Source organism: Pongo abelii, chromosome 15 (assembly GCF_028885655.2).
Source record: "Pongo abelii isolate AG06213 chromosome 15, NHGRI_mPonAbe1-v2.0_pri, whole genome shotgun sequence".
Taxonomy (NCBI): domain Eukaryota; kingdom Metazoa; phylum Chordata; class Mammalia; order Primates; family Hominidae; genus Pongo; species Pongo abelii.
The window spans coordinates 74,080,656-74,104,692 of record NC_072000.2 but is presented as its reverse complement, the minus strand read 5'-3'; the positions used below and the strand labels follow the sequence as shown (position 1 = coordinate 74,104,692).

At 45.4% G+C, this 24,037-nt stretch overlaps 1 long non-coding RNA gene across 1 annotated transcript; it reads right to left on the bottom strand.

The window, feature by feature from the left end:
- Positions 1-1,449: 1,449 nt before the first annotated feature.
- LOC129049785 (uncharacterized) lies at positions 1,450-11,814 on the bottom strand. The gene is made up of 4 exons (XR_008513099.2): positions 11,678-11,814; positions 8,413-8,469; positions 6,127-6,179; positions 1,450-2,236 (listed from the first exon to the last, which is right to left on the bottom strand). It is a non-coding gene; the product is annotated as an uncharacterized LOC129049785 (long non-coding RNA).
- Between the last annotated feature and the right edge of the window lie 12,223 nt (positions 11,815-24,037).

Genomic DNA, 24,037 nt, shown 5'->3' with positions numbered 1-24,037 from the left:
TGAGGCTGGGCATGGTGGCAGCTCACACCTGTAATCCCAGCACTTTGGGAGGCTGAAGCAGGAAGATCACTTGAGGCCAGGAGTTCAAAACTAGCCTGGGCAACATAGTGAGACCCCCATCTCTACAAAAAATAAAATAAAATAATAATAATAGAGAATATAGCATACCTGAAATAGAAAGCAAACTTTGACTAAAATCATTCATTCATCCAATGTCATAAACCTGAAACATATTCATCTTATAAATACTGATTCCAGATTTCAAACGTATCTCTAACTGGTTCTAACTTATTCCTTACAGTTCTTCTGTTTGTAATTGAATCATCAAAACACAATACTTTTGAAGGCTTTAGTGGCTCATAACTTTGTTGAAGAGAGAATGCTCATCTTCTTTCCCTAATGATTGCAAAACATTTTCATTTTCATTTTGTTCTTTCTCAGGTCTACAAACACAATTTTAAATCTTCAATTCAATTAATAATTTCCTTTCTATACTATTTCCTCCTTATGTACACACCTGCCTACAGCATTTGTCCATTTCAAGTAAATTTTCCACAAAAACCTAAAAAATTAGAGTATTACCATATATCTTTTTAGCAAAATTGGAAGAGCCAGGATTTTTCCTAAAATATTGTGTAATTAAGTTCATCATGTTGAGTGACAAACTGGATGAAAATATCATATTTCTGTCTTTAAAAATATGTTCCTTGGCTTTTATTAAAAAGTCAAAAAATAACAGATATTAGCAGGGCTATGGAGAAAAGGGAATGCTTATACACTGTTGATGAGGATGTAAATTCATTCAGCCACTGTGGAAGGCAGTTTAGAGATTTCTCAAAGAACTACAAAATAGAACTACCCTTCAACCTGGCAATCCCACTACAGGGTATATACTCAAAGGAAAATAAATCCTTCTACCAAAAAGACACATGTACCCATATGTTCATCGCAGCACTATTCACAAACATAGAATCAACTCAGGTGCCCATCAGTGGTGGACTGGCTAAAGAAAATATGGCACATATACACCATGGAATACTATTCCGACATAAAACTGAATGAAATCATGTCCTTTGCAGCAACATAGATGCAGCTAGAGGCCATTATCCTAAGCAAACTAACGCAGAAACAGAAAAGCAAATACTGCGTGTTCTCACTTATTTATAAGTGGGAGCTAAACCTCAGGTACACATGGACATAAAGACGGGAACAATAGACACTGGGAAATAAAAAAGTGAGGAGGTTGGGAGGGAGCCAAGGGTTGAAAAACAACCAACTGGGAATTATGCTCACTACCTGGTGACGGGTTCAACTGTACTCCAAACCTCAGCATCACGCAATACACCTTTGTAACAAACATGCACATGTACCCTCTGAAACTTTTGAAAGAAGTATACATTTTTTAAATTCATTAACTCTCAAGTTTGAGAAAAATCTTCTAGGCTTTTGTCATCTGAAGACTCATAGGCTAGGTTATGTCTCACATAATCAATTTTGCCAGCATTTGTCTGGACTCTACTGTCTCTTTGAATTCATCTTCTGTTTATCTAATAATTATGTAACCTATTTCCCTACCACCTTTCCTCTCTGTCATAATAGGCAGAAAGTGAAAAATCCGTATTTCTGAACTTCTTAATAAAAACTAAAAGCAGACAACAAAGATAGTATCCCCAGTCTTACATGTTTTTAAAGATAACGTAACATTTTAAGCAATGAAGCAAGAAAACTGAAGGATGATGAAATTCTGATGATTTATTACACTGCATTGCATCATCCTTCTAGATGATGCTATCATTCTTCAGTGTTCTTATTTTGGTCTTTTTTCAGCATTTTGGGATTAATTGATAAGTAATGATGAAATGATTCCTAAGATGACAAACTAACTACATAATCACCCATGGGTTCTTCCTGCCCACTCCACAAACAAAACCAGTTCACTGAGACCATGGTATTGTAGTAAAGAAACAGTGTAATTGACATGAGGCCAGCCACGCAGGAGATAGAGTTATTACCCAAATCAGTCTCCCCAAAGACTTGGAGGCTAGGATTTTCAAGGATAGTTTGGTGGGCAGGGGACCAGGAGATGGGTGCTGCTGATTGGTTGGGGATGCCATCATAGGGGTGTGGAAAATGGTCCTTATTTGCTGAGTCTGCCTCTTGATGGGAGTCCACAGGACCAGCTGAGTCATTGGTCATGAGTCCCAGTGGGGTCCATCAGTTGCCAGAATGCAAAAGCCTGCAAAAACATCAAAAGGCTGATCTTAGGTTCTACAATAGTCATGTTATCTACAGGAGCAACTGGAGAAGTTACAAATCTTCTGACCTCCAGCACAATGGCTGGTTATCATTTAACTATGCTTACATTTTAGCAGAATTCAGGAGCCTCTCATAATCCTAACCTTGTGGCCTTTCATTAGTTTTCCAAAGGTGGTTTAGTTTTGGGAAGGGCCATCACCATCCTTGCTTTAATTTTAAACTATAAACTAAATTCCTCCCAAAGTTAGCTTGGCCTATGCCCAGAGATGACCAAGGACAGCTTTGATGTCAGAAGCAAGATGGAGTCAACCATGTCAGATTTCTCTTACTGTCATAATTTTTCAAAGGTGGTTTCAATTACATGTTTCAAGATACAGGAAAGAATAAGATCACTAAAAATCTTATAATGTATCTTACATTTATGAAAGGGTCCAATATCACAATTACAAGTTAGAATGAGTTTTATCCTGTCTTTTAAAAAATGAGTAAATTTTACAGTCATACTTTTTGAAAGATATCTAAGAAAGAAAAAAGTCAAAAAATATTGTGAGAAATGCTTTTAAAAATTAACTAAAATTGGGTCCAAGGGATCGTAATGGTATTAACACAATTAGTCTAAGGATTTCGGAGAAATGATAGCACTGGCATGACCAGAAGGAGACTCAGATCCCTCAGACCAAGAGTTCTCTAGTGGCTTCTAACCTCACATACCTCCCTCCTTCTGCCTGACAGCTTCATCTGGCCACTGGCACAGGCTGACCATATGCATGGGCAGGCCAGAAGTGCCTCAAAGGTGATAACCTCAGAAACAACCTCAATCACTGGAGAACCAGAACTCACAGATAAATTCCCCAGCTTCCTCACTCCTCTGCAAGGCACTTCTGAGGTGTGTCTCACACAGTCTGTCAGTGGGTTCCCATCAGGATTGAGTCCCAGTCACCAACAGAGGTAGCCCTCTCATTAATGAACCACTCATTGGCTTTTCTCCCTTCCCTATTATACTTCCCCACTCCCTTACTCTACTTCCTTGGGTCACCTTCAAATAAACTACCTGCACTAAAATTGCTTGTCTCAGAATTTGCTATTGGAAGAACCTAAACCAAGACACACAGTGAAAGCCCACATCATGATAAAGCAGCCACAGCTTCCAACATCATTGGTAGGGCTATCCTTGTTTATCGGGAGACCTCACCATAGACACCATCAACTCAGAGCAGAGCAAAGTAGGCAGATGCAAGCAAGCCAAACAGCAAGTAGGGTAGATGGCAATTTAGAAGAAAGGATGTTTTCATGCTTTTAGAGGTCATTGGAATGAGGAGCTGTCAAAAACCATCAGAAATCCTTTACCTATTTGAAAACAAAAGTTGGAATGGACTTGGTGATGGGGAGATGGACAGTTTGATCTTATTTAAGAAACAGCCCAAGGCACTGAAATAACCCTGGGCTTGCAGATGGAAGACTTGAATTCCAATCCAGGCCACTGACGTCAATTGCCACTTCTACCAAAGGGAGATAATAAAGACTTCCCAAAGTTGCAGAGTACTAAATGAAATCAATCACGGGTTACAGTAGAAAGCCCTATCAGAGTTTAAACTTGTGTTTTTAATCTTCAGCAAGATAATTTTCCAGCTACCTTAGGGTATAGACAGAAGAAAAAAAAACCCTCAAAGCAGGTCTTCTTTGTTTTGGAAAAATCCATCAGTTTGTAAGTGAAGGGTCAGTAAGCAGGCTTTCGTGTCCTGGGAGAAGGGTATAACAACTTTTTTGTATAGTAAGCAGCTTTTTAAAACTGTCTGCCTCCTTTAGAAGAATTTGATCCCTGGAGAGGAAGAAGGACCCTGGTTCTGGGCCTGCGCAGTGGCCGAGCTGGGGACATTCTGACTTGCAGTCCTCCTGGAGCTGCTTGCACCCTGGGATTGGCTACGTGATGGAACCAGAGCTTGGAGAGCTGGAATACCGGAACTCAGTTCTAAGGGTCAGCCCCACCACATTGTGCGTGGCTGGGGAAGTAGGCGCCCTCCATGGAGGTGTTTCCATACACACAGCAGCAGCAAGATCAGACTCACCAGCACCCAGGCCCTGCCTTCCACCTTAGAGGACTCCTTCACCAGCTCAGCTGGTATGTCCCTTCCCTCTGGCTGCCACAGAGAGGAAGCCGCTGCCTTGTCCACCAGCTGCCTACTTCACCCACAAGCAGCACTCTGATGCCTTGCCATCCATGGCCAACAGCACCTGACCTTCCTGCTCCCAGGGCAGCATTCTGGGGACTTGACCCATGAGAGCACTAGGGTTACCCTCTTACCAGCATTGGTCCTGGCCACCCTGGCCGGTTGATCACTGTCAGCCATGGAGAAGCATAAGAGGCAAATATGACTCCTCTCCATGTGAAGGTCACAAGCACCAAGGGATCCCTGGGTGCACAGTGAGAAAGAAGAGGGAGGCCTGATCTGGAGTCTTACATCTACGTCCAGCAGGCGAGGGCTTGTGCATCACAGCCTCAAGCGTGGAAGAGTTAATTTTATGTGTCAACTGGATTAAGCCATGGCATGCCCCAATATTTGGTCAAAGGTTGTTCTGAGTGTTTCTATGAAGGTGTTTTTGGATGCAATTAACATTTAAATTGGTAGACCGAGTAAAGCGGCTTGCCCTCCCTGATGTGAGTGGGCTTCATCCAATCTGTTGAAAACCTGAATAGAACATAAAGGCTGAACCTCCCCAGAATAAAGAGACTCCTTTCTGCCTCAGGGCATTAGAATGGGGACCTCAGCTTTTGGATTTGAAATGAAACATTGGCTTTGCCTGGGTCTCAAACCTGCTGGCCTGAAGATGACTGAAACTACACCAGTGGCTCTCCTGGGTCTCTAGCTCTGGAGAACTCTGACTGATACAGTCTCTATAATCCAAACTGTACTAACACATCTCAGTAACCTGGTGAATCCCCCACACTGTGCCTGGTCAGGTCACTGTGCCTGGTCAGTTCCATCCATGTGTTAGTTTCCTATTGCTGCTATAACAAATTACCCCAAACCTAATGGCTTAAAACAACACACATTTATTATATGAGAGTTATGGAAGTCAGAAGTTCTAAATCTGTCTGAGTGGGCTAAAATCAAGCTATTGGCAGGGCTGCATTACTTCCATAGGCTCTAGGAAAGAGTCTATTTTCTTGCCTTTTCTCTGGAGACCTCCTGCATTCCTTGGCTTGCAGCCTCATCCTCCATCTTCAAAGCCAGCAACATAGCATCATCCAATCTCTCTGTGACTCTGATGCTCTTGCCTCTCTCTTATAAGGCCCCTTATGATTACATTGGCACACCAGATAACCCAGGATAATCTCCCATTACAAGATTATTAATCTAATCACACACAAAAAGTCCCTTTTGCCATATAAGGTAGCATATTCGCAGATTTCAGAGATTAAGTTATGGACATCTTTAGTGGGGGTATTATTAAGCCTGCTGCCTTCCTTCATACTTCATTCCTTTCTGACTCCCTCCTGCTCTTCCTCTTTTCACTGGAATGTCACCAGCTCCTGGCCTTGCCCATCTCCACCAACATGCAATCCCTTTACCTGGAGGCTCTATTACTGTCACAGCCTCAGTGACTTCTTGTGCTTTGGTGATGCTCAAACTAATGCCTGAAGCCCATGCACCTCCTCCACTCTTCAATTCTATTCTTTTTATGGCCCTCTTTGGTTTCAGCTTGCATATGCAGAGAGTGCAGGATCTCCTCACCCCCTCGGAGTCTCACCTCACCCCCATGCCTGGACCACCACCCACAGTGCCTCCAGACACTTGCTCTTCCAGGCTCAGAAGCGCTCCCACCCCACCTCTTCCAAATCCTACCACTTTTCCTCAGATTTGCAGTTACCATGTTTGTGGTCCCCACTCTGCCACACGGTTTTCCCAAGGTTCAACGGTTGCCTGGGGGGAAGAAAATCATCAAACATTCTCTCCATTGTATCATTTTCCTATTCAAAGATCTCTAATTATCCATAATTTTTATTTTTTCTAAATGTCCATACATTATATTTGTGATAAGGTGAGAAGCGTCATTTAAAATACAGGAAGGAATGATCAAATCCAGTCTCCTCTGCCTTCCCACTGCACACTGAGCCTTTCAATTCCAAACCCCTCATTCTCATGGCTCCCCATCAGGAACCCCCCATTCCAACTGACATATTGATTCATCCAACAATATGAGTGAGCACCTGCTCTAAGCAAGGCACACACCTTGCTTAGAATTCAGCATCCATCCTTCCTAGGTCATCTTCTCTCCTGCTCAACAAGGAAACTGACCTCCTTCCTCAGAGGTTAAGCATGATAATACAGCCAAATTGACAAATTGCTCCACAAAGAAGAGAAATAAATACAAATCTAGTAGGTTTTCCTAAGAGTTTTTTTAAGCTACTACTAAAGAGAGAGAGTAGCTCTTTAGTAGTAGCTTGAAAAAAACTCATAGCAAAATGAGTTTTTAATAGCTACTACTTATTGAGCACTTACTACATGCTAAGCACTTTATAAATGTCTCCTTCCATCCTCATGACAACCATATTATCTCCTATATTATTGCCATCCTTCAAATGAGGAAACCGAAGCTCAGAGAGGCTAAGAAACTCCCATGGTCCCACAAGCCCCAGTGGCAGAGCTGTTTTCCAACCTGAACACATCTGACAGCAAGTCCACATTCTTTGCTGCCACCCTGTGTTAGAACAATTGGACAACCAGATTTTGGAGCTTATCCTAAGAATCAACGTAAAGGCTCAGCTGGCACCAGAGGCCAGAACCAGGCCATTTCCATGGGATCATAGTTCAAAGTCAACGGTTCAATCTGAGGGCTCTGGCCTTGGGCAAAGTGGCACTCAGAAAGGAGCTGGAGTCTAAGAGGTAGGGCAATACCAACCGCAGCCTCCTTCTCTAGGTTGCACTTCATGGAGTCATGCCAGGCCTTGCATCCAGCCAAAGAGGCAGCATTGCCCTCAGCCAGGAGAACGCTCCACTAGCCACAAATGCACTGCAATTGCTGCTCTCTGCCCCTTGGCCTCAGCCCCTCTGCTCCTCCTTCTAGCAACCCAGTGTTTCCTGCGGTCCATGCATCTGTGGCTGGATAACGCCTCTTAGATGGCCACATCTCTCTGGCCACTTAAACCTCAAACATGTTGAGATTAAAGTCCTTATCTTCTATCATCTAGCTTCTCTATCCTCCCACTCTCCAACAAGGTCAAAGGCCATACCCAAACCCACTTGCTAGGCCATTAAAATGGCCAGATTGATATCGGGGTGAAAGATTACAGGGTGGCCAAATTGAATAGATTATTTTTCAATAACTAGGATGAAATGCAAATTAAGGGGAAATTGTTATTGCTCTTTGCCCATGTGAGAAGTACAGTTTCAGTATGAACATGTAAAAACTCCTTTGACATATTTTGTTCCTAGGTTTGGGCCTTTACCAGATGTCTTGCACAATTAGACATGTGTCCAAAGACATAAAAATTTGCATTTGGATGCTTGTATCAGAGGCAGGAAATATAACATAATAGTTAAGAGTCATAGATTGGGAGTTAGACCTTGATTCAAATTCCACCTCTGTGACTTACTGGCTGACCATGGACAAGTCTCTCCACCTCTCTGAGCCTCAGTTTTCAGTTTTCTCACTTGTGAAATAGTAATTATAATTAAACATGCCTTCCTTGTTTACACCCATTAGGATGGCTATTGTATTTTTTTAAGCGCTGGCAAGGATGTGGAGCAATTGGAACCCTGTGTGTAGCTGGTTGGAATGTAAAATGATACAGCTGCTATGGAAAACAGTATGGCAGTTCCTCAAAAAATTAAACATAGAATTACCATACGACCCAGCAATTCCACTTCTGGGTATATACTCAAAAGACCTGAAATCAGGGACTCAAGCAGATATTTGTACACTAAATCTTCATAGCAGCCTTATTCACAATAGCCAGAAGATGAAAGCAGTCCAAGGGTTCATTGATGGATGAATGGATAAACAAAATGTGGTGTCTACATACAAAGAATATGATTCAGCCTTTAAAAGGAAGAAGACTCTGACACATGCTACAACATGAATGAACCTTGAAGACATCATGTTAGGTGAAATAAGACGTATTTTAAAGGATAAATATTGTATAATTCCACTTACATGAGGCATCTAGGTAGTCAAATTCATCACAGAAAATAGAACAGTGGTTGTCAGGGCCTGGAGAGAGAGGAGAATGGGTTTAATGGGTACAGAGTTTCAGTTTGGGAAGAAGAAAAAGTTCTGGAGACAGATTATGGTGATGGTAGTACAACAATGTGAATATACTGAACGCCACTGAACTATACACCTAAAAATGGTTAAAATGGTAAATTTTATGTTATATATATTTCACCACATTAAAAAAAAAAAAAAAAAGTCTTCCTTATAGTTTTGTTGTAAGTGTTAAATGATTAACATTGGTAAAGCAACCAACAGTGCCTGGCACATGGGAAGCCAGGGAGTGACAAAACCGTAGACAAAGTATCACCACCACTGTTCTTAGTCCTCAGACACAGTGGCTGAATCTTGACCGACCCAGGGCCGACAAGTAAGACTGGACCAGGAGAAAAGGGAGAGCAGATGAGGAGAGCTATCCCAGACTGAGAAGTGAGGGGATTATAACAAGACAGAAGGATGGAGTACAGGGCCCCAGGGAGACTAAGTCCAGAAAGCACCCAGGAAGAAAAGAGGAGGGCCTAACGGAGATGAAGAGGGACCAAGATCTGCATGAAAAAGGGCCGGAGCACACCTGCCGGGTAAAACACAGGATGCCTTGTTAAATCTGAATGTCAGATAAACAACAAAATGTTTAGTGCAAGTACACCCCATATATTGCATAACTCTGCCTTATTGCATGGGTTATGCTAAGAATGTATTTATTGTTTATCTGAAATTCAAATTCAGCTAGGCATCCTGTACGTTTATTTGCTAAATCTGGTGATCCTAGCCCAGAGGCACAGCTCATCCTTCGGGACTTTATACTAAGTCACTTTAGGATGATGCAGACTCTAGAATAACCTGGTATCTAAAAATCTGGTCAGGGCAGTGGCTGGCAGCAGGAATAGGATAGGATTCTTCACTTTGCAAATTTATTCTTTCACAGTTGGGATCCTATACATAGCAAGTTCCCCTAACCATAACATAGACATTCATTTTTAAAACTCAAATTCGCAGTCTCCTGTTTGAAGGAGCCCACCTGTCAAAGCTCAAGGCAGGACAGACCACATTCCCAAAAGCTATGGTTCTTCCGGCCTCCAAGAGCAGAAGAGGAGACTAATAGATATCATTTCCACTGCAGAGGGGTCTGGCTAATAAAAGCCAAATCGCTACCCTGCTCCAAGCGGGTCCAGTCTCTTCCCCAGGCCCTGCTGAACGGCCCAGCGTCTTCAGCCCAGGGCTCTGCAGCCATTTGCAGAAAAGGCAGTCACAGATTCCTCGGAAAGCAGAGACCTAAAAAGGGCTTTGTCTATGTCAAACCAAACACAATTCTCCCGCCCCTGCCCTACGCTGATTAAAAGCTGGAGTTGTTCGTTTTGTTTTGAGAAGTGCCAGGGTTTTATGCTCGAGGTCCCCCTTCCCGCCTCACTATTTCCAGCTGCTAAGGCACATGAGTGAGAAGGACCACACACCAGCAGCCCAGCGGTGCATAGGCCTGGCGGAGATTAAACCCCAGGCGGCGGGGGAGGGCCCCCTTCTTGGGAATGGAGGGCCCAGGGAAACCCCGGTGCAGAAGAGGAGCTGAACACGGAGAGGGGAGTTCAAGGAGAGAGCCGCCCTGCGCCCGTGATCCCCATCCACCCAGAGCCCAGCGTCTTGTCCACCCTACAGTCAGCCCAGCAAGCAGGTCAAAGACCAGGCTGCAGGGGGGAAGCAGCACACAATCTTGAATGCAGTGAAATGTGCCTTCCCCTTCTACTTTTTTAAAATCTAAACCAATGTATTGGCCACATAACAAATTTAATTTGCAGGGGAAGTCTGAGGGGGAGTGGGGGGTGACAGAAAGGAGGCATACTTTGGGTTTTCCTCCCAGGCCTACCAGCTAAACCGGCGAACTTAGCCGATTTTGCTGAGCCTCTGCTGGGCCATCTGCCTTGCTTTCCAATCAGAGAGGCCACAGACCAAGACGGAAAAGGCAAAGATGATGCGTGATTGGGTTCTTTCCCTTGTCCTACTTAGAACAATCTGCAGGGAACATGTTTCTTTGCTGACTTGTTCATTGTCTGTCTCACCCACACCAGAATGTCAGACTGGATACCCAGCAGCTGGCACAGAGCCAGGCGTCGGCTCAGGGAGCCCTGAATACTGTTTCCATGAATGAGTTGAGCGTGGACGATAGGCGGGAGGGAGGGAGGAGGCGCTGCTGGGAATGAGGCTGTCCTTCCCACCGGAGCACACCTTTTCCGTCCTTGGCGACCCGTTTTCTCGGGGTTGGAAGGAGATACTTTTTAGTGCTTGGGGTTCCTCAGTTTTTTTCTCACACCAAGTTTTGAAGCAAACTTGGGGGTTAATTGCATGACATCGGGCCCCAGCTTCTTACTCTTCTCCTTTGCCTTTGGATCCACTGTCCTCATGCTGAGGGGAGCCTGGGGACTGCGGGGGTGTCCTTTCTGAGGCCACAGAAGGGAGCCTTCAAGGCACCCTCTTTCTGACCTCACCTGCCAAGCACCAAGGAATGGGGTTGTCAGGAGGTAAAGATAATAAAAATAAGTCAGAAGGTGCATGAGGAGGAAGCCCGAGCTTCTGGTCTTCCGGGCCCCAGAAGAGCGGGCCTAGGCCCAGCAGCGTCACATCTGCACCTCTGTTGTAGGGAAGACTGGGAGGCTTTTCCACCCCTACCTCATGACTCCCCGTGCCTCCCCGCTCCTCTCTTCCTCCTCCACCCTGACCCCCACCTCCACCCCGGTGCCGTAATGAAAAGTTCATGTTCAAAGCTTTACATGAGATGTGATTTTCAACACTTTAATTGGATTAATAGAAGCAGGGAGTGGAGAGCACCATAGCCCTTCTTCCTAGGATACCCTTCTTCCCACCTGCCCCGTTCACCTCCGAGCTCAGCTCTCTCCTCTTTCGCATTCCCTGCTCTTCTCCAATCCATCTCTCCCCTCTCACCCTCCTGCCAGCAGCCTCCTCTCTGTTCCCAGCACTTTCTGAGCACTAGTAAAATCCTCTGTCTTCCCTAATTGAAGGAAGAGCAGGCTAATTACTGAAAATCCTGGCGAATGGAACAGTTCTAAAGAAATTCTATTTTCGGCTGGGTGCACTGGCTCATGTCTATAATCCCAGCACTTTGGGAGAACAAGGTGGGTGGATCACTTGAGATCAGGAGTTTGAGACCAGCCTAGCCAACATGGTAAAACCCCATCTCTATTAAAAATACAAAAATTACCTGAATGTGGTGGTGCGCACCTGTAGTCCCAGCTACTCAGGAGGCTGAGGCAGGAGAACCACTTGAACCCAGGAGGTGGAAGTTGCAGTGAGCCGAGATCGTGCCACTGCACTCCAGCCTGGTGACAGAATGAGACTCCACCTCAAAAAAAAAAAAAAAAAGCAATTCTATTTTCTTAGGCTCTGGAAATACATACTACCTACTAAGAGAGGTAATGGATAACAGCACTGAAAGTCTTTAAACGGTACAAATCAAGTATAACTTATATATTGGTTATTAGTGGGCAAGTGTTGCCATTAAAGGCCTTCATTCTTGAGGTGACTAACTTTTCTCAGACATAATCCTGGCCTTGACACTCCTGCTCCATTTTTTTTACAGATATAGCTAAAATACACAGCAGGGTAATGACACCCTCAGAGCTGTTCCCATGATCCAAAGTCAATGCTTTGGGGCAGGGAGATGCTGTATCCTTAATAACAACAACAAAATCCCATATCACTAAAAGCTCTGGACAGGCAGTCACCCGAGTCCTGGTGCCTGCTCTGTGCCCCAAGGCTAATTCACATTGAGACCCTGGACACATGGTTTATTTCTCTAACCTCACTTACTTCATCTGTACAATTAGAAGGTTACTCTTAATCAGTGGGCTCCAACTTTTTTTATTGTATGCCTCTAGCAGAAAAAGGTTTTGAGCATTCACCCCTACTGTATGTATAACTAGTTACAGTGCGCTACCTGGGTGCATATAATATACACAATGTCTAGAAAACTTAAAGGCTAAAATAAACATTGGCTGGCTGCAGTGGCTCACACCTGTAATCCTAGTACTTTGGGAGGCCAAGGAGGAAGGATCATTAGAGCCTAGGAGCTCCAGACCAGCCTGGGCTGTAACATAGCAAGATCCCATCTCAACAAATAATTTTTAGAATTAGCCAGATGCAGTGGTGTTTGCCTGTAGTCCCAGTCACTCAGGAGGCTGAGGTGGGAAAATTGCTTGAGCCCTGGCAGGTAAGGCTGCAGGGCTCAAGCCTGCACTCCAGCCTGGGTGACAGAGCCAGAACGCATGTCAAAAAATAAAAAAATAAATAAAAATAAAATAAACATGAAATAAATGATATTTTATGTTATTAATCATGGCAGTTTGAATTTATCACTCACTGATATTTAAAGGCAAAATATTTATGTAAAGCAAGACATCATTAATGATTGTTGCTGTAAATCCACATGTCAGGCCAGGCGCGGTAGCTCACGCCTGTAATCGCAGCACCTTGGGAGGCCAAGGTGGGCAGATTACTTGAGGTCAGGAGTTTGAGGCCAGCCTGGCCAACATGGTGAAACCCAGTCTCTACTAAAAATATAAAAATTAGCCAGGTGTGGTGGTGCATGCCTTGTAGTCCCAGCTACTTGGTAGGCTGAGACAGGAGAATCACTTGAATCCAGGAGGTGGAGGTTGCAGTAAGCCGAGATTGCACCACTGCACTCCAGCCTGGGCAACAGAGTGAGACTCCACCTCAAAAAAAAAATAAATAAATAAATCCGTATGTCTAGCAGATTTCAAAATCACTTCGATTTGCTTTAGTCGCTGATTTCTTGCCAGATCATTGTTGTACCTCACAATGTGGGAAAAAGAGAGCTCATATAAGAAATTGGAGGTGGTAACTCAGCCATCATTGTTGTTTTAATATTTTGCAGTTTTAATACTGTCTACAAAACTATTTTTTTGCTTTTAAAAGGAATTTTTTAGGCTATTTTGTGAGGCTAGGCATTCAACTAAACAATATACTAACAGGCACAAATATACTGTTGTAATACATCACAACATGCTCAAAGCGCAGGACAGAATGAGGGCACCCCGCCCTCCACCCCTGACCCAGGGACTGCCACTCCTACGTCTGCTGTGGTGCCTGCTGTCTGATGAATGGACTGAGTTGGGGAATAAGAGCCACTCTGTGAGTAGACATTAATAAGCACTTTTGTTTCTTGTTTTTAGTAGATTACAAATAGAAATGGATTCTAACCATTCTTTTGCCACCATCCAGAGGATTGCCCTGAGGCCGCCCTTTAGGGACCACCGCTCTAGGATCCCTCATCAGTCATTCTTTGATTCTCCAATGTCTCTGTAGCTGGAATCTTTATGGCCTCTTCACTTCACCTGCTGCTGGTCACCACTCCCAACTTGTGAACTAAGCAAAGCCAATATAAGCAATGCCTTGCACTGAGGTATACAAACTGTGATGGGCTGTGCATCTGGGGTGAGCAGCACTTAGTGCCCTTGGACAGAGATGGGCCCCAGACTCCAACCTCACACAGTGGGCCAGAGCGTATGCAGATCTCTTTCTCCACTGCTCTCTCACTGCACAACCACTCTCCATCCTTAATTGGTCCCTCCCTTCTCCAAAGCATGTGTCCCCTTCCCTTTCCCTACCAGGAACCCAGTCTTTGCCCAGCCAACCCTTATTCTCCTGCCTGGAGAAAGAAGAAGAAAGGCTCCTATTGGTGTGCATAGGGGTGTTCACATAGCAGGGACCACATTGGACCTGGTCACAAAGCAACTTTAGGACAAAGCCAGAATTTAAAGCTGAGGTCTAGATGATTCCAAATCTCATACTGTTTCCAACTTACCAAAGGCAGGGAATGAGTATGGTTTGTATGTGTATCATGTGTTTGCATATGTGCACATAAACATACATATATACAGTCATACAACATCGTTGAATACAGGGCACTTGAGTAGATAAACAACTGCAATAGGGTAAGGCTGACGGCCCCAGAAAAGTCCTAGGTCCAAACACGGGCCGACAAGTTGAGAGCCCCTGAAGCGGGCAGTCGCTCTGCCAACACCTAACACCGACTCTTGGTGGCTGGAAAGAGAATGAGGGTGTGCCCACTCACAACATCCTAGCGACACTGAAAAAAAGACTCGGATTTGTCTGCTTGTGACTCATCTGTTTGGTCTCTTTGAAGGGATGATATTTACTCTGGTCTTAGACAGAAACCTATTCTGGTTTGAAAAGAAATCAGATTCCTTGTCAAAGTAACAATGACCCAAATACCATTTGAGGACCTTCTGCACCAGCTGTCCAAGCTCGAGGAAATAAACTCAGTGAGGAATTTGTGGCCCTTCTTATCTACAAGACTATGTGATGAGCAACCAAGTGCAAGTTTCAAAAACAGGAGAGCAGAGGAATAAAAGCAGTAAAACAGGGCTTAGCTCTCCCCTCCCTAAGTATGATTAGTTGGTGGGGGTTATTTCAAAATAAAAGTATACGCTTGCCTCATGGCATTGCCAGTCCTTAGATCAGCCCCATTCTCAGTTAGGGGTAGGGGGGTGGTCTCAGCCCCAAGATCATGAGGATGACGATGACCACAACAGCAATGGCATCCACTTTTTGATGTACACATACTTTGTGCCAAAAATCCCCATAAACACTTTTCAAACATTATCTCAATTCACACAGGAGTCCTATGAGGTAACGATCATTGTTACCTTCAGATGAGGAAACTGCAGTTCAGAGGTGCTCAGCAATTATCCCCAGTTCCCCTTGCTGTGGGAGGGTACAGCCAAGACTATCTGGCTCCAAAGGCCGTGACCTTAACTCCTACTCTAGGAACCATAGGTTGGAAATGAGAGAAGGGCCACTCTTTTACAACACGTTTATTATGGAGTAACTTGACCCAACAAATATTTAGGAGCAAGTATTCTCTTCCTGCTAGGTGATGAGAAGCTGTTGCCATCCCCGAACCCATTCATTCAATAAATACTAATTGAGCATCTGCTATGTGTCAGGCACTAGAATGTTCTAAGTGCTGTGGATACAACAATGAACAAAACAAGTTCCTGTTCTCATAAACTCAGAATGTAATAAGGAAGAGAGATAACAAACAAATCAACTCATATATAGTATGTTGGGGGATGACATGTACCATAAGGAAAAATAAAGCAGGTGAGGGAGACAGAGATGGGGAGGGGAGGTTGATATTTTGGATAGGATGCTCAAGGAAGCCCACTCTGATGAAGTGATATTTGAGCAGAGGCCTAAAGGAGTGAGGGACATGCAACAATCTGGGAGAAGAACATTCCGGATAGAGGGAAGAGCAAATGCAAGGCGGTAAGCATGAGAGCCAGCCTGGAACCCAGTCTCGCTCAAGCTTTTAGGTTCTCAAGCCTGCTTCTCCCTTTGCTAATTTGCAGGACTGTGTTGTCCTTATTTTGCCGTGAGGAAATCAGCTTATATTCTGAAAGTTATTCTTCTCACTGGTTTCACAGAGAAAGGAAAAGAAAGTCACTTTTCTTGTGTTTACTTACATGAGTGCATTTATCCTTATGATGCTCTGAAAAGTCGGTATGTTAAAGTTACAGTCTGTGGGCCTCAAAGTCTATGCTTTTTCCACCACACCACATGGAAGGGAACCATCTGATTTCATATTGAAGTAATTCCTTCCTTTTTTAAGAGCTCAGAGCACCTGGACACCAGAACCTGAGGTCCTCAGCCATCCTCCCGATCAGACATTAGCTGGGAGCCTCCCATGTGCCAGGCTCATGTTGGGTACTGTTTGGGAACAGTGATAGCAAAGCAGGCATGGCTCCTCCTCCCAAGGGTGGCTCTGCCCACTCAGCAGGGCCAGTGGTGGGGCAGCTTCCAAGGCATGTTCCATGCGCTGTCATTCCCCCTCCAGCCCCAGGCCAGGACCCAGAGGAATTCCTCCAGGCTCTGAGGGAAAATGAATTCTGAGTCCCGGGTCATCAGCCTACTTTGAGCTGTCAGCTGGGGCTCAGAGTCTGCTGCCCGCCCCCTGTCACCTTCCACTCTGCAAAGTCCTCCAGCCAATGGGCTGGTTTTCAAGCTGAACGCTCCATGTCTTGCCCATTGACTGAGGTAGAGTGAATGAGGTAACTAAGATCCCGCAGCTTCCCAAGGAATGGAATTCAAGATACTCTCCAAGGTATCTTGGCCAAGCTTTTGGAAGAATCCAAGATGGGTTTGGGGATTCAGGCAAAAGTCTAGCCAGTTCTCCTTTGATCCAAACAATAAGCCTGAAAAGAAGCCCACCCCACATCCTGCCTCCAGAGGAAATCAAACTCCATGGAGTGTTGCCAGGAACCCATCTCAAGTTCTCCCACAGTGGGACATAACTTCTAAACCCAGTGGATTAACAGATCCAGGGACAGCCAAGAGAAGAGACATAAGTCTGATTGAAAGCCGTCAAAGCTTATTCTGAAAACAGCCTATCAGCTCACCACTTCCCTCCATTCCAGAAAACTAAGCAAGGTGGTTGGAAGTCAGACAGGGAGAGACGGCAAAGGGAAAGAGTGGAAAATTGCAGCTGAAACACACCTCCCCCTCCCCCAACCTTAAAGGCTTCCCTTTCAGTGTCAACAAATATGCAACCAATTAATGTAATTGCAGAGTTATTTATGGTGCCCAGCAAAGTGTAGCTGGATCCTAAAAGACAAAGTTGGAAGCAGGGGAAAAACTTTGTCTCAGCTTTTGGTGTGTGGTTTTGCTGGTCGGGCTCTTGAGGGGGAGGGGAGGGGCTCCTTTTCTTTCAGATGTTTCAGTCAACTTGTGGTATCCATGTGTCTGGTGGTCATGGCCCCTTCCAGGCAGTTTGCAGGTGTTCCTGCCTGGGGCAGGGGGAAAAAAGTAAGGGGGCAGCTAGAGGAAAAAAGCTAAAGGTCTTCCGATTTCAAACTGTGATCTGACATCGAAGACTTTTTCAAGGTTCCCCACTCTGACTGCACCCCTGTCGTAATCCTCCTGCATTGACCCTTTCCATAACAACCACCACCAAAAATTGCACAGAGAGACCTTTTTTCTCATAGCTGTTATGTGATTGTCTGGGATGACAGCTGTGTTGCCACTCAGCGCCTCGCACAAGACAGGTTTTAATTAGAGTTATTGAGGGGTTTGAACTGGCACAATTAGGGCCAGCATTAATGGGGTCTCCATGTGTTCTTTTGAAGAGTTTGGCCCTAATTTTTGTCCCAGGGCAGGAGGGGGTTGCAGCTAATGAAGTTGGAGAGTGCAAATTATCTCAGCAAAAGGAGGGCAAATGTAAACCACCCAGGGGAGGGGGAGACACTCAAAGGAAAGAAACGAAAAGAAAGCAGTTACATGTGGTGGAGGCACAAACACATTCACACACATGCTTACTTTCATATCTTCCATTTCTTAAATGGTCCTTTTAGAAGGAAGTTGCGTCCACCAAATATATATCATTGGCTAAGAGGGAAAGCAGGAAAATGTGTATGCTATACCGAACTAAACTGAGGATGTATGCTAACCCCTCAAAAGCTTATGAGCATATTAAAGGAAAAGAGAGATGAGACAAACTCCAGTTATCCAAAATCCTAATTCCTCATCCTCTGAGATGCTGGTTGCTTTTTACTGTCCCAGTTTCCTATTTCCTTTCTTTCCAGATGTCTGTTCCTCTCTTTGAGCTCCTCAAGCCCTTATCCTCTATGTTCCCTTGAGCGGGCTCAATTTAAAAAGATAAGCCCCATCCCCAAGTCTCTGAGCCCCCCACCCATGAGCACGTCCAATAAAGTGCAGCCCAGGACGGTGCTGGGGACAGGCCTGAAGTCCAGTAGGCCCTGATGCCTCTAACTTCCCTATGGACCTGACACTCTTCCAAGAGGTACCTTTGGTAAAAGTCATTTCCAGTAAAAAGTCAATCTGGGGAGGAAGAAGGCCAGAATTGGAAAAACAAATATGATGAAGCCCAGTTATAAATCAACTCTGTCTATGTGAGAAGGAGGCAGCTGAACTGAAACAGGCCTCCGTTCAGTGTGTCCCCAGAACCTGGGGCTGGATTGGTGTGGCCTCTGAACTTTGGGGACTGGGGAGTGGAACCATTTCGTAAGCCAAAGCAGCAAAAGGCCACACTACACTGCGAAGGGAGAGGCAGGATCATGCACAAGTTGCAGCCAAAAATGAAATCAGGTGAAGCCACCTCCCCAGCACTGTGGGCCAGTGGTGGGGCCAGCTGCCTGCAACAAAGTCCTTTCCCTACTCATTTCAAGATGAGGCTCCTGCTCCATTTTTGCATAGGTGACATCTCCTTCCTTCACCAGCTGTTTTCCCTGATGTTTTAGCAATTCCAGTGGCCAAGGCTACTCTTGCTACCTGGCATAATGAAATGGCCGGGGGTGGGGGGGAAATGGGGCAGGGTGTCGGTTCACCCTCTGTGGGACAGTCTTGGCAGAGAGAAATGGGAAGCATAGTTGAAGGAACTAGAACCACTCCCAACCCAGTGAGGCCCAAGAAATGTAGGCAGACAGACACCCAGTTTAAAATGCCTCAAGCACTCCACAGACCCTCAGGTGCTGGTACACAGAGGTTGACCTTGTCTGATGCAGCCAACTCTTCTCCTGCCACACCCACATGAACCATGTGGGGCTGAACTTTAAGAAGAGAATCCCACATGGCCAGTCAATTGGTTTTCCCAAAAGATTAAATTCCTGAGCCCAGCAAAGATAAGCATGCCAGCACATGTAGCATGACAGGGATGCTTTAAAACAGTGGTTCCAACAGGGGGCAAATCTGCTCCCCAGGGAACATTTGGCAATGTCTGGCCACATTTTTGGTGATCCTATCTGGAGGATAGCGCCAGGGATGCTACAAACATCCCACAAGGCACAGGACAGGCCCCACGACAAAGAATTATCCAGGCTAAAATGTCAATAGTACCAAGGTTGAAAAACCCTGCTTTAAAGTTAAACAGACCTGGGCTCAAATTCCAGCTCTACCACTTCCTAGCGGTGCGATTTTAGAGGGCCAATAATCTCTCTAAGTCCTGGTTTCCACATCTGTAAACCAGGGATGGTAAACACCTAGCTCACAGTTAAAGCAACTCACTGGAGAGGTTCAAGAAATAGTAATCTTTCCTTTTTTTTTTTTTTTTAAACTTAAAAGAATGTTCTGGGCTATCTTTACTAGAATCACTAAAAGAATGTGGCATTTGGGTAATCACTAATGAAGTCTTCCAGCCCTGAAATTGCCCTTTGCTCTTGCTGCTGTCACCTGTCTGCTTCTCACACAGAAAGTAGAAGCCTGCGCACGGAGCCTTTTTGGGAGAAGCCTTCAGGACACCTTCTATTCTGAGTCACAGCAGCCTCCGCGCCGCCTGCGGCCAGCTGCTCTGTGGTCCCTGGCTGCGCCCCCAGAGACCCAGCCATGGCGGGACGGCAGCGGAGGGGCCGCCTGGTTTCCGGTGGAAGTGGACTTGAGTTCGGGCTTTTCTTTTGAACCACGCCGCGGCCAAACGTCAATTAACCGAGCCCTGAAAAATGAGTGCGCTCTGGGCTCTCCGGGAGGAGGGCAGGTCGCCTCCGGCCCGGCCTGGGGTTGCTGCCCTGTTCCCCCTATTGTGCCTCCAACAAGGGCGTTTTATTGAAAAGAGCTGAGTGCATCTAATGCAGTTATCCGTGTCCGCCTCATCGGGCCGTGGGCTGGGGGCGAGGCACGCAGCTGCCGCCGCCTCACACGCTCGCAACAAAGGAGCGCGCCGTGGAGAATTTGCTCCTCTTTGAACGGCTCATCTGGTTTCCATTTTTGAAAGGTTCCCCAACCCTTCCCTTCCACCCAGCCCCCACCCCCCCTTTACCCCCTCCTTTCTCTGCTTTGCTCTAGCTGTGCCCCTTGGGGGAGGGCGCCCCACGACCCCCACACAATCACCCCCTTATGCGTGTTGGAGGCATGGGTGTCCCCCCTACACCCGACAGGGCCACACGTCCAAGCTGGACAAACACACGTGGCTTCATGGCCAGCCTGAACCGCGTCCCCTGGCCTGGGCCTCAGTTTCCCCACCTTCAAAACGCCATGATTGCATGCCACCTGATTAATGGTCTGTGAGTCAACAAACTGATTTGTAAAGCATGTGGCAAGTACATAATAGGATAATTCAGAAAAATTTAATTGCCTTTAATTTTGCTGGAGATAACCACCATCAACTTTCTATTTTCTTCTAGTCGTTTTCTCTGTATAAGAAGTCATATACAAAATTACCTTTCAATTGGGATCAGGTTGTTATGCAGTTTTATATCCTGCTTTTAGTTATATCTGGAGGCATTGTCCTATGCTAAGAGTCTCTGAAAATGTGAGATTCTTAAACAACTGCCAAATATGCCATCATGGGCTTGTACCATAATTGATTTAACTGGTTCCCCCACTGTTGGACATTCAGGTTGTTTTCCTGTTTGCTTGGGTGGTGGTGTTGGTTTTTACCCCACTATTATAGTTACAAGGCCATTTTTAAAAATAGAATCCTCACGTGGCTTCCCAAGTTGACAGCTGGATCTAAACCCCTGCCCCACTATAAATCAAAGGCATACGGCAGGCACTTCCACCTCTTCTGAGGGCTGGCGTGAGGAGAAAGGTCATCACTGGCCTCCTCCTCCCCTGCCTGACACCTCCAGGCACCTGCAAGTTGGAAATTCACATTTGAATCATGGCTCCTGTAAATTATGGCCTTGGGCAAATTGTATAACCCTCAGTGCCCTCAGCTACACAATGAAGATACAATCACACTGACCTCAGAAGGCTCTTGTGAGAACTAAATGAAACAAGATACACAATGTGCTGAGCATGTGACTAGGACACAGCTGCCAGGCTGTCCCACTGTGCGACCTTGGGAAAGTTTCCTAGTCCCTTTGCGCCTCAATTTCCCCACCTATAAAATGGGGAGTTGTGAGGATTAAATGCAGTAATGCATTAAAAGTACAAAAAACTATGCCTGGCACATACTAAGAACTCAGTAAATTTAGCTATCATTATTGTGCACCTGCCCGCCCTGCTTGTGAAGAGTAAGGTCAGCTCCCCAACCCCAACTAGTTTTCTCTTTAATCTCCCACAACTAGCCCATTCCAAACCCTATCAGTACAGGTTCTCCTTCCAACCTCAGGCCCAGCTCCACTGGAGGAATCCTAAGCCCTCAGAAAACAGGATCCCAGATGAGATACTGAGCTCGAGCAAAAAGCCCAGGCCCCAGAGAGGTCCTCACAGAGCACCCCAAACCCCCTCCACACCCCCAGCCTCTGCTTCTGGCATTAGCAGTCTCCCCGGCTCAGAGAAGGGGACTGGGTGGGAGTGAGGGGGCTGCCTTGTCATGGCTTTCGATCTCCTCTCTCAGGACTTTCTGTTCATTTGTCCAAATAAGAGTAACATCAATAGCAGTGGCCACCATTGACTGAGTCCCAGGTGTCAGACCCTGCAAAGTGTTGTGATGGCGTCTGTGAATTATCAACCCATTGTACAACAGAGGATGGAGACTGACCTCAGAATGATCAAACAAGTTTCCCAAAGCCATGGAGCAGAGATTTGACCTCATGAGACTCTGACCACAAAGTCCTGTTCTTCCCAGGACACTACATGGCTCAGGTTCCTTTATCACTGAAATTGAAGTGGCAGAGTCACCTTTTCTGGAGTGTACGCCCTGAGAAACCTAAAAATGAGAGGGCATTTGGGGTGGGTAACATTGCCAGGTTTAGTAAATAAAAATACAGGACACCCAGTTAACTTTGAATTCCAGATAAACAACAAATAATTTTTTAGTGTAAGTATATCCCCATGTAATATTTGAGACATACTTACAATAAAATTTTTCATTCGTTATCTGAAATTCAAAGTTAACTGGGTGTCCTATATTTTATCTGGCAACCCTAATTTGGAGGCTTCATTAAACTCCCCAGCAACTGGTTCAGCAGATCAGAGGTACAGTCTTGGCGTCTGGGTCACATCACAGTGATGTGGTGTCACCTAATCCCCTCCCATCTCTGCACGCCTTTTATAGCTCAGAGGTCAAGTGACTCGTCTAAGATCACAAGACTGGCCCTTGAATCGCACCCAGGCCCACGCTCCCAAGTCCCCGGATACAGTGCCCAGCAAAGTGACCACCGCAGCCCCAGGGAGGATCTGCGCTTTCCAGGGTAAAATTCTCATTCAACTGCATTGACACAAGAAAAATGCGGACAACATCTGAAAGTTTCAACACATAATGCAACCTAAAGACTCTCAAGATTTGTTGATAATCTTTTGGTTACACATGACAGAACCTTTGAACTAAACTGACTTAGACTAGAAAGAAATTGATAGCTCATGTCAACCGAAACATCCAAATGACCACACTGATGGGGGTTTGTCAAAGGGACACAGGAGCCAAATGAAAGATCTCCCAGTGCTCAAAGATGGAACAAATTGAGCAACAAAATAAAGTAGTATTGGATAATAACTCGAAGTATAAAATAAATAGCCAGGAATCCGTACTTACATAAATAAATAATTGAATAAGTAAATGTGAGAGGAAGAGACAAATCTTCCATGCAGAAGAATTCCAAACAATTTATGTAGATATTGCACCCTCAAGGGGAGGGAACATAACTCCCACTCCTTAAGCGTGGGCTCCACGTAGTGACTTCCTTCCCAAAAGTACAGCATGGAGGCTGGGCACGGTGGCTCATGCCTGTAATCCCAGCACTTTGGGAGGCTGAGGCGGGCAGATCACTTGGGGTCAGGAGTTTGAGACCAGCCTGGCCAACACAGTGAAAACCCTGTCTACTAAAAATACAAAAAATAAAAAATAAAAAATAAATAAACTGCAGCGTGGAAAGGATGAAAAGAGCCGTAAAAAGAACACATTCATGGTGCTGAAACCTGACAAGCCCTGCCTTCGCCAGGTGATCAAGGTCAACATCGACAGTGATAAGTCATGTGGACAAGAGGGACCCTCGATATGTCATGAGAGTGGCACTTTGTGGCCTTCCTCCAAAAACATATAACCCAGTCTAATTGTGAGAAAAACATCAGAAAATCCCAATTGAGGAGCATTCTACAAAATACCTGACCAGGACTCCTCAAAACTGTCAAGGTCACCAAAAACAAGAAAAGTCTGAGAAACCATCACAGCCAAGAGAAGCCTATGGAGACATAAGGATTAAATGTAACATGGTGTCCTGGATGGGATCCTGAGTCAGAAAAGGGCATTAGGGGAAAACTAAGAAAGCCTGAATGAAATATGGACTTCATTTCATAATAATGTACCAATATCAGCTCATTAATTGTGATGAATGTGCCTGCTGATATAAGATATTAATAATAGGGCTGAACACAGTGGCTCATGCGTATAATCCCAGCACTTTGGGAGGCTGAGGCAGGCAGACTGCTTGAGCTCAGGAATTCAAGACCAGCCTGGGCAACATGGCGAAACCCTGTCTCTACAAAATATACAAAATTTAGCCAGGCGTGGTAGCACACATCTTTAGTCCCAGCTACTCAGGAAGCTGAGGTGGGAGCATCGCTTGAGCCCGGGAGGCGGAGGTTGCAGTGAGCTGAGATCACACCACTGTACTCCTTCCTGAGTGAC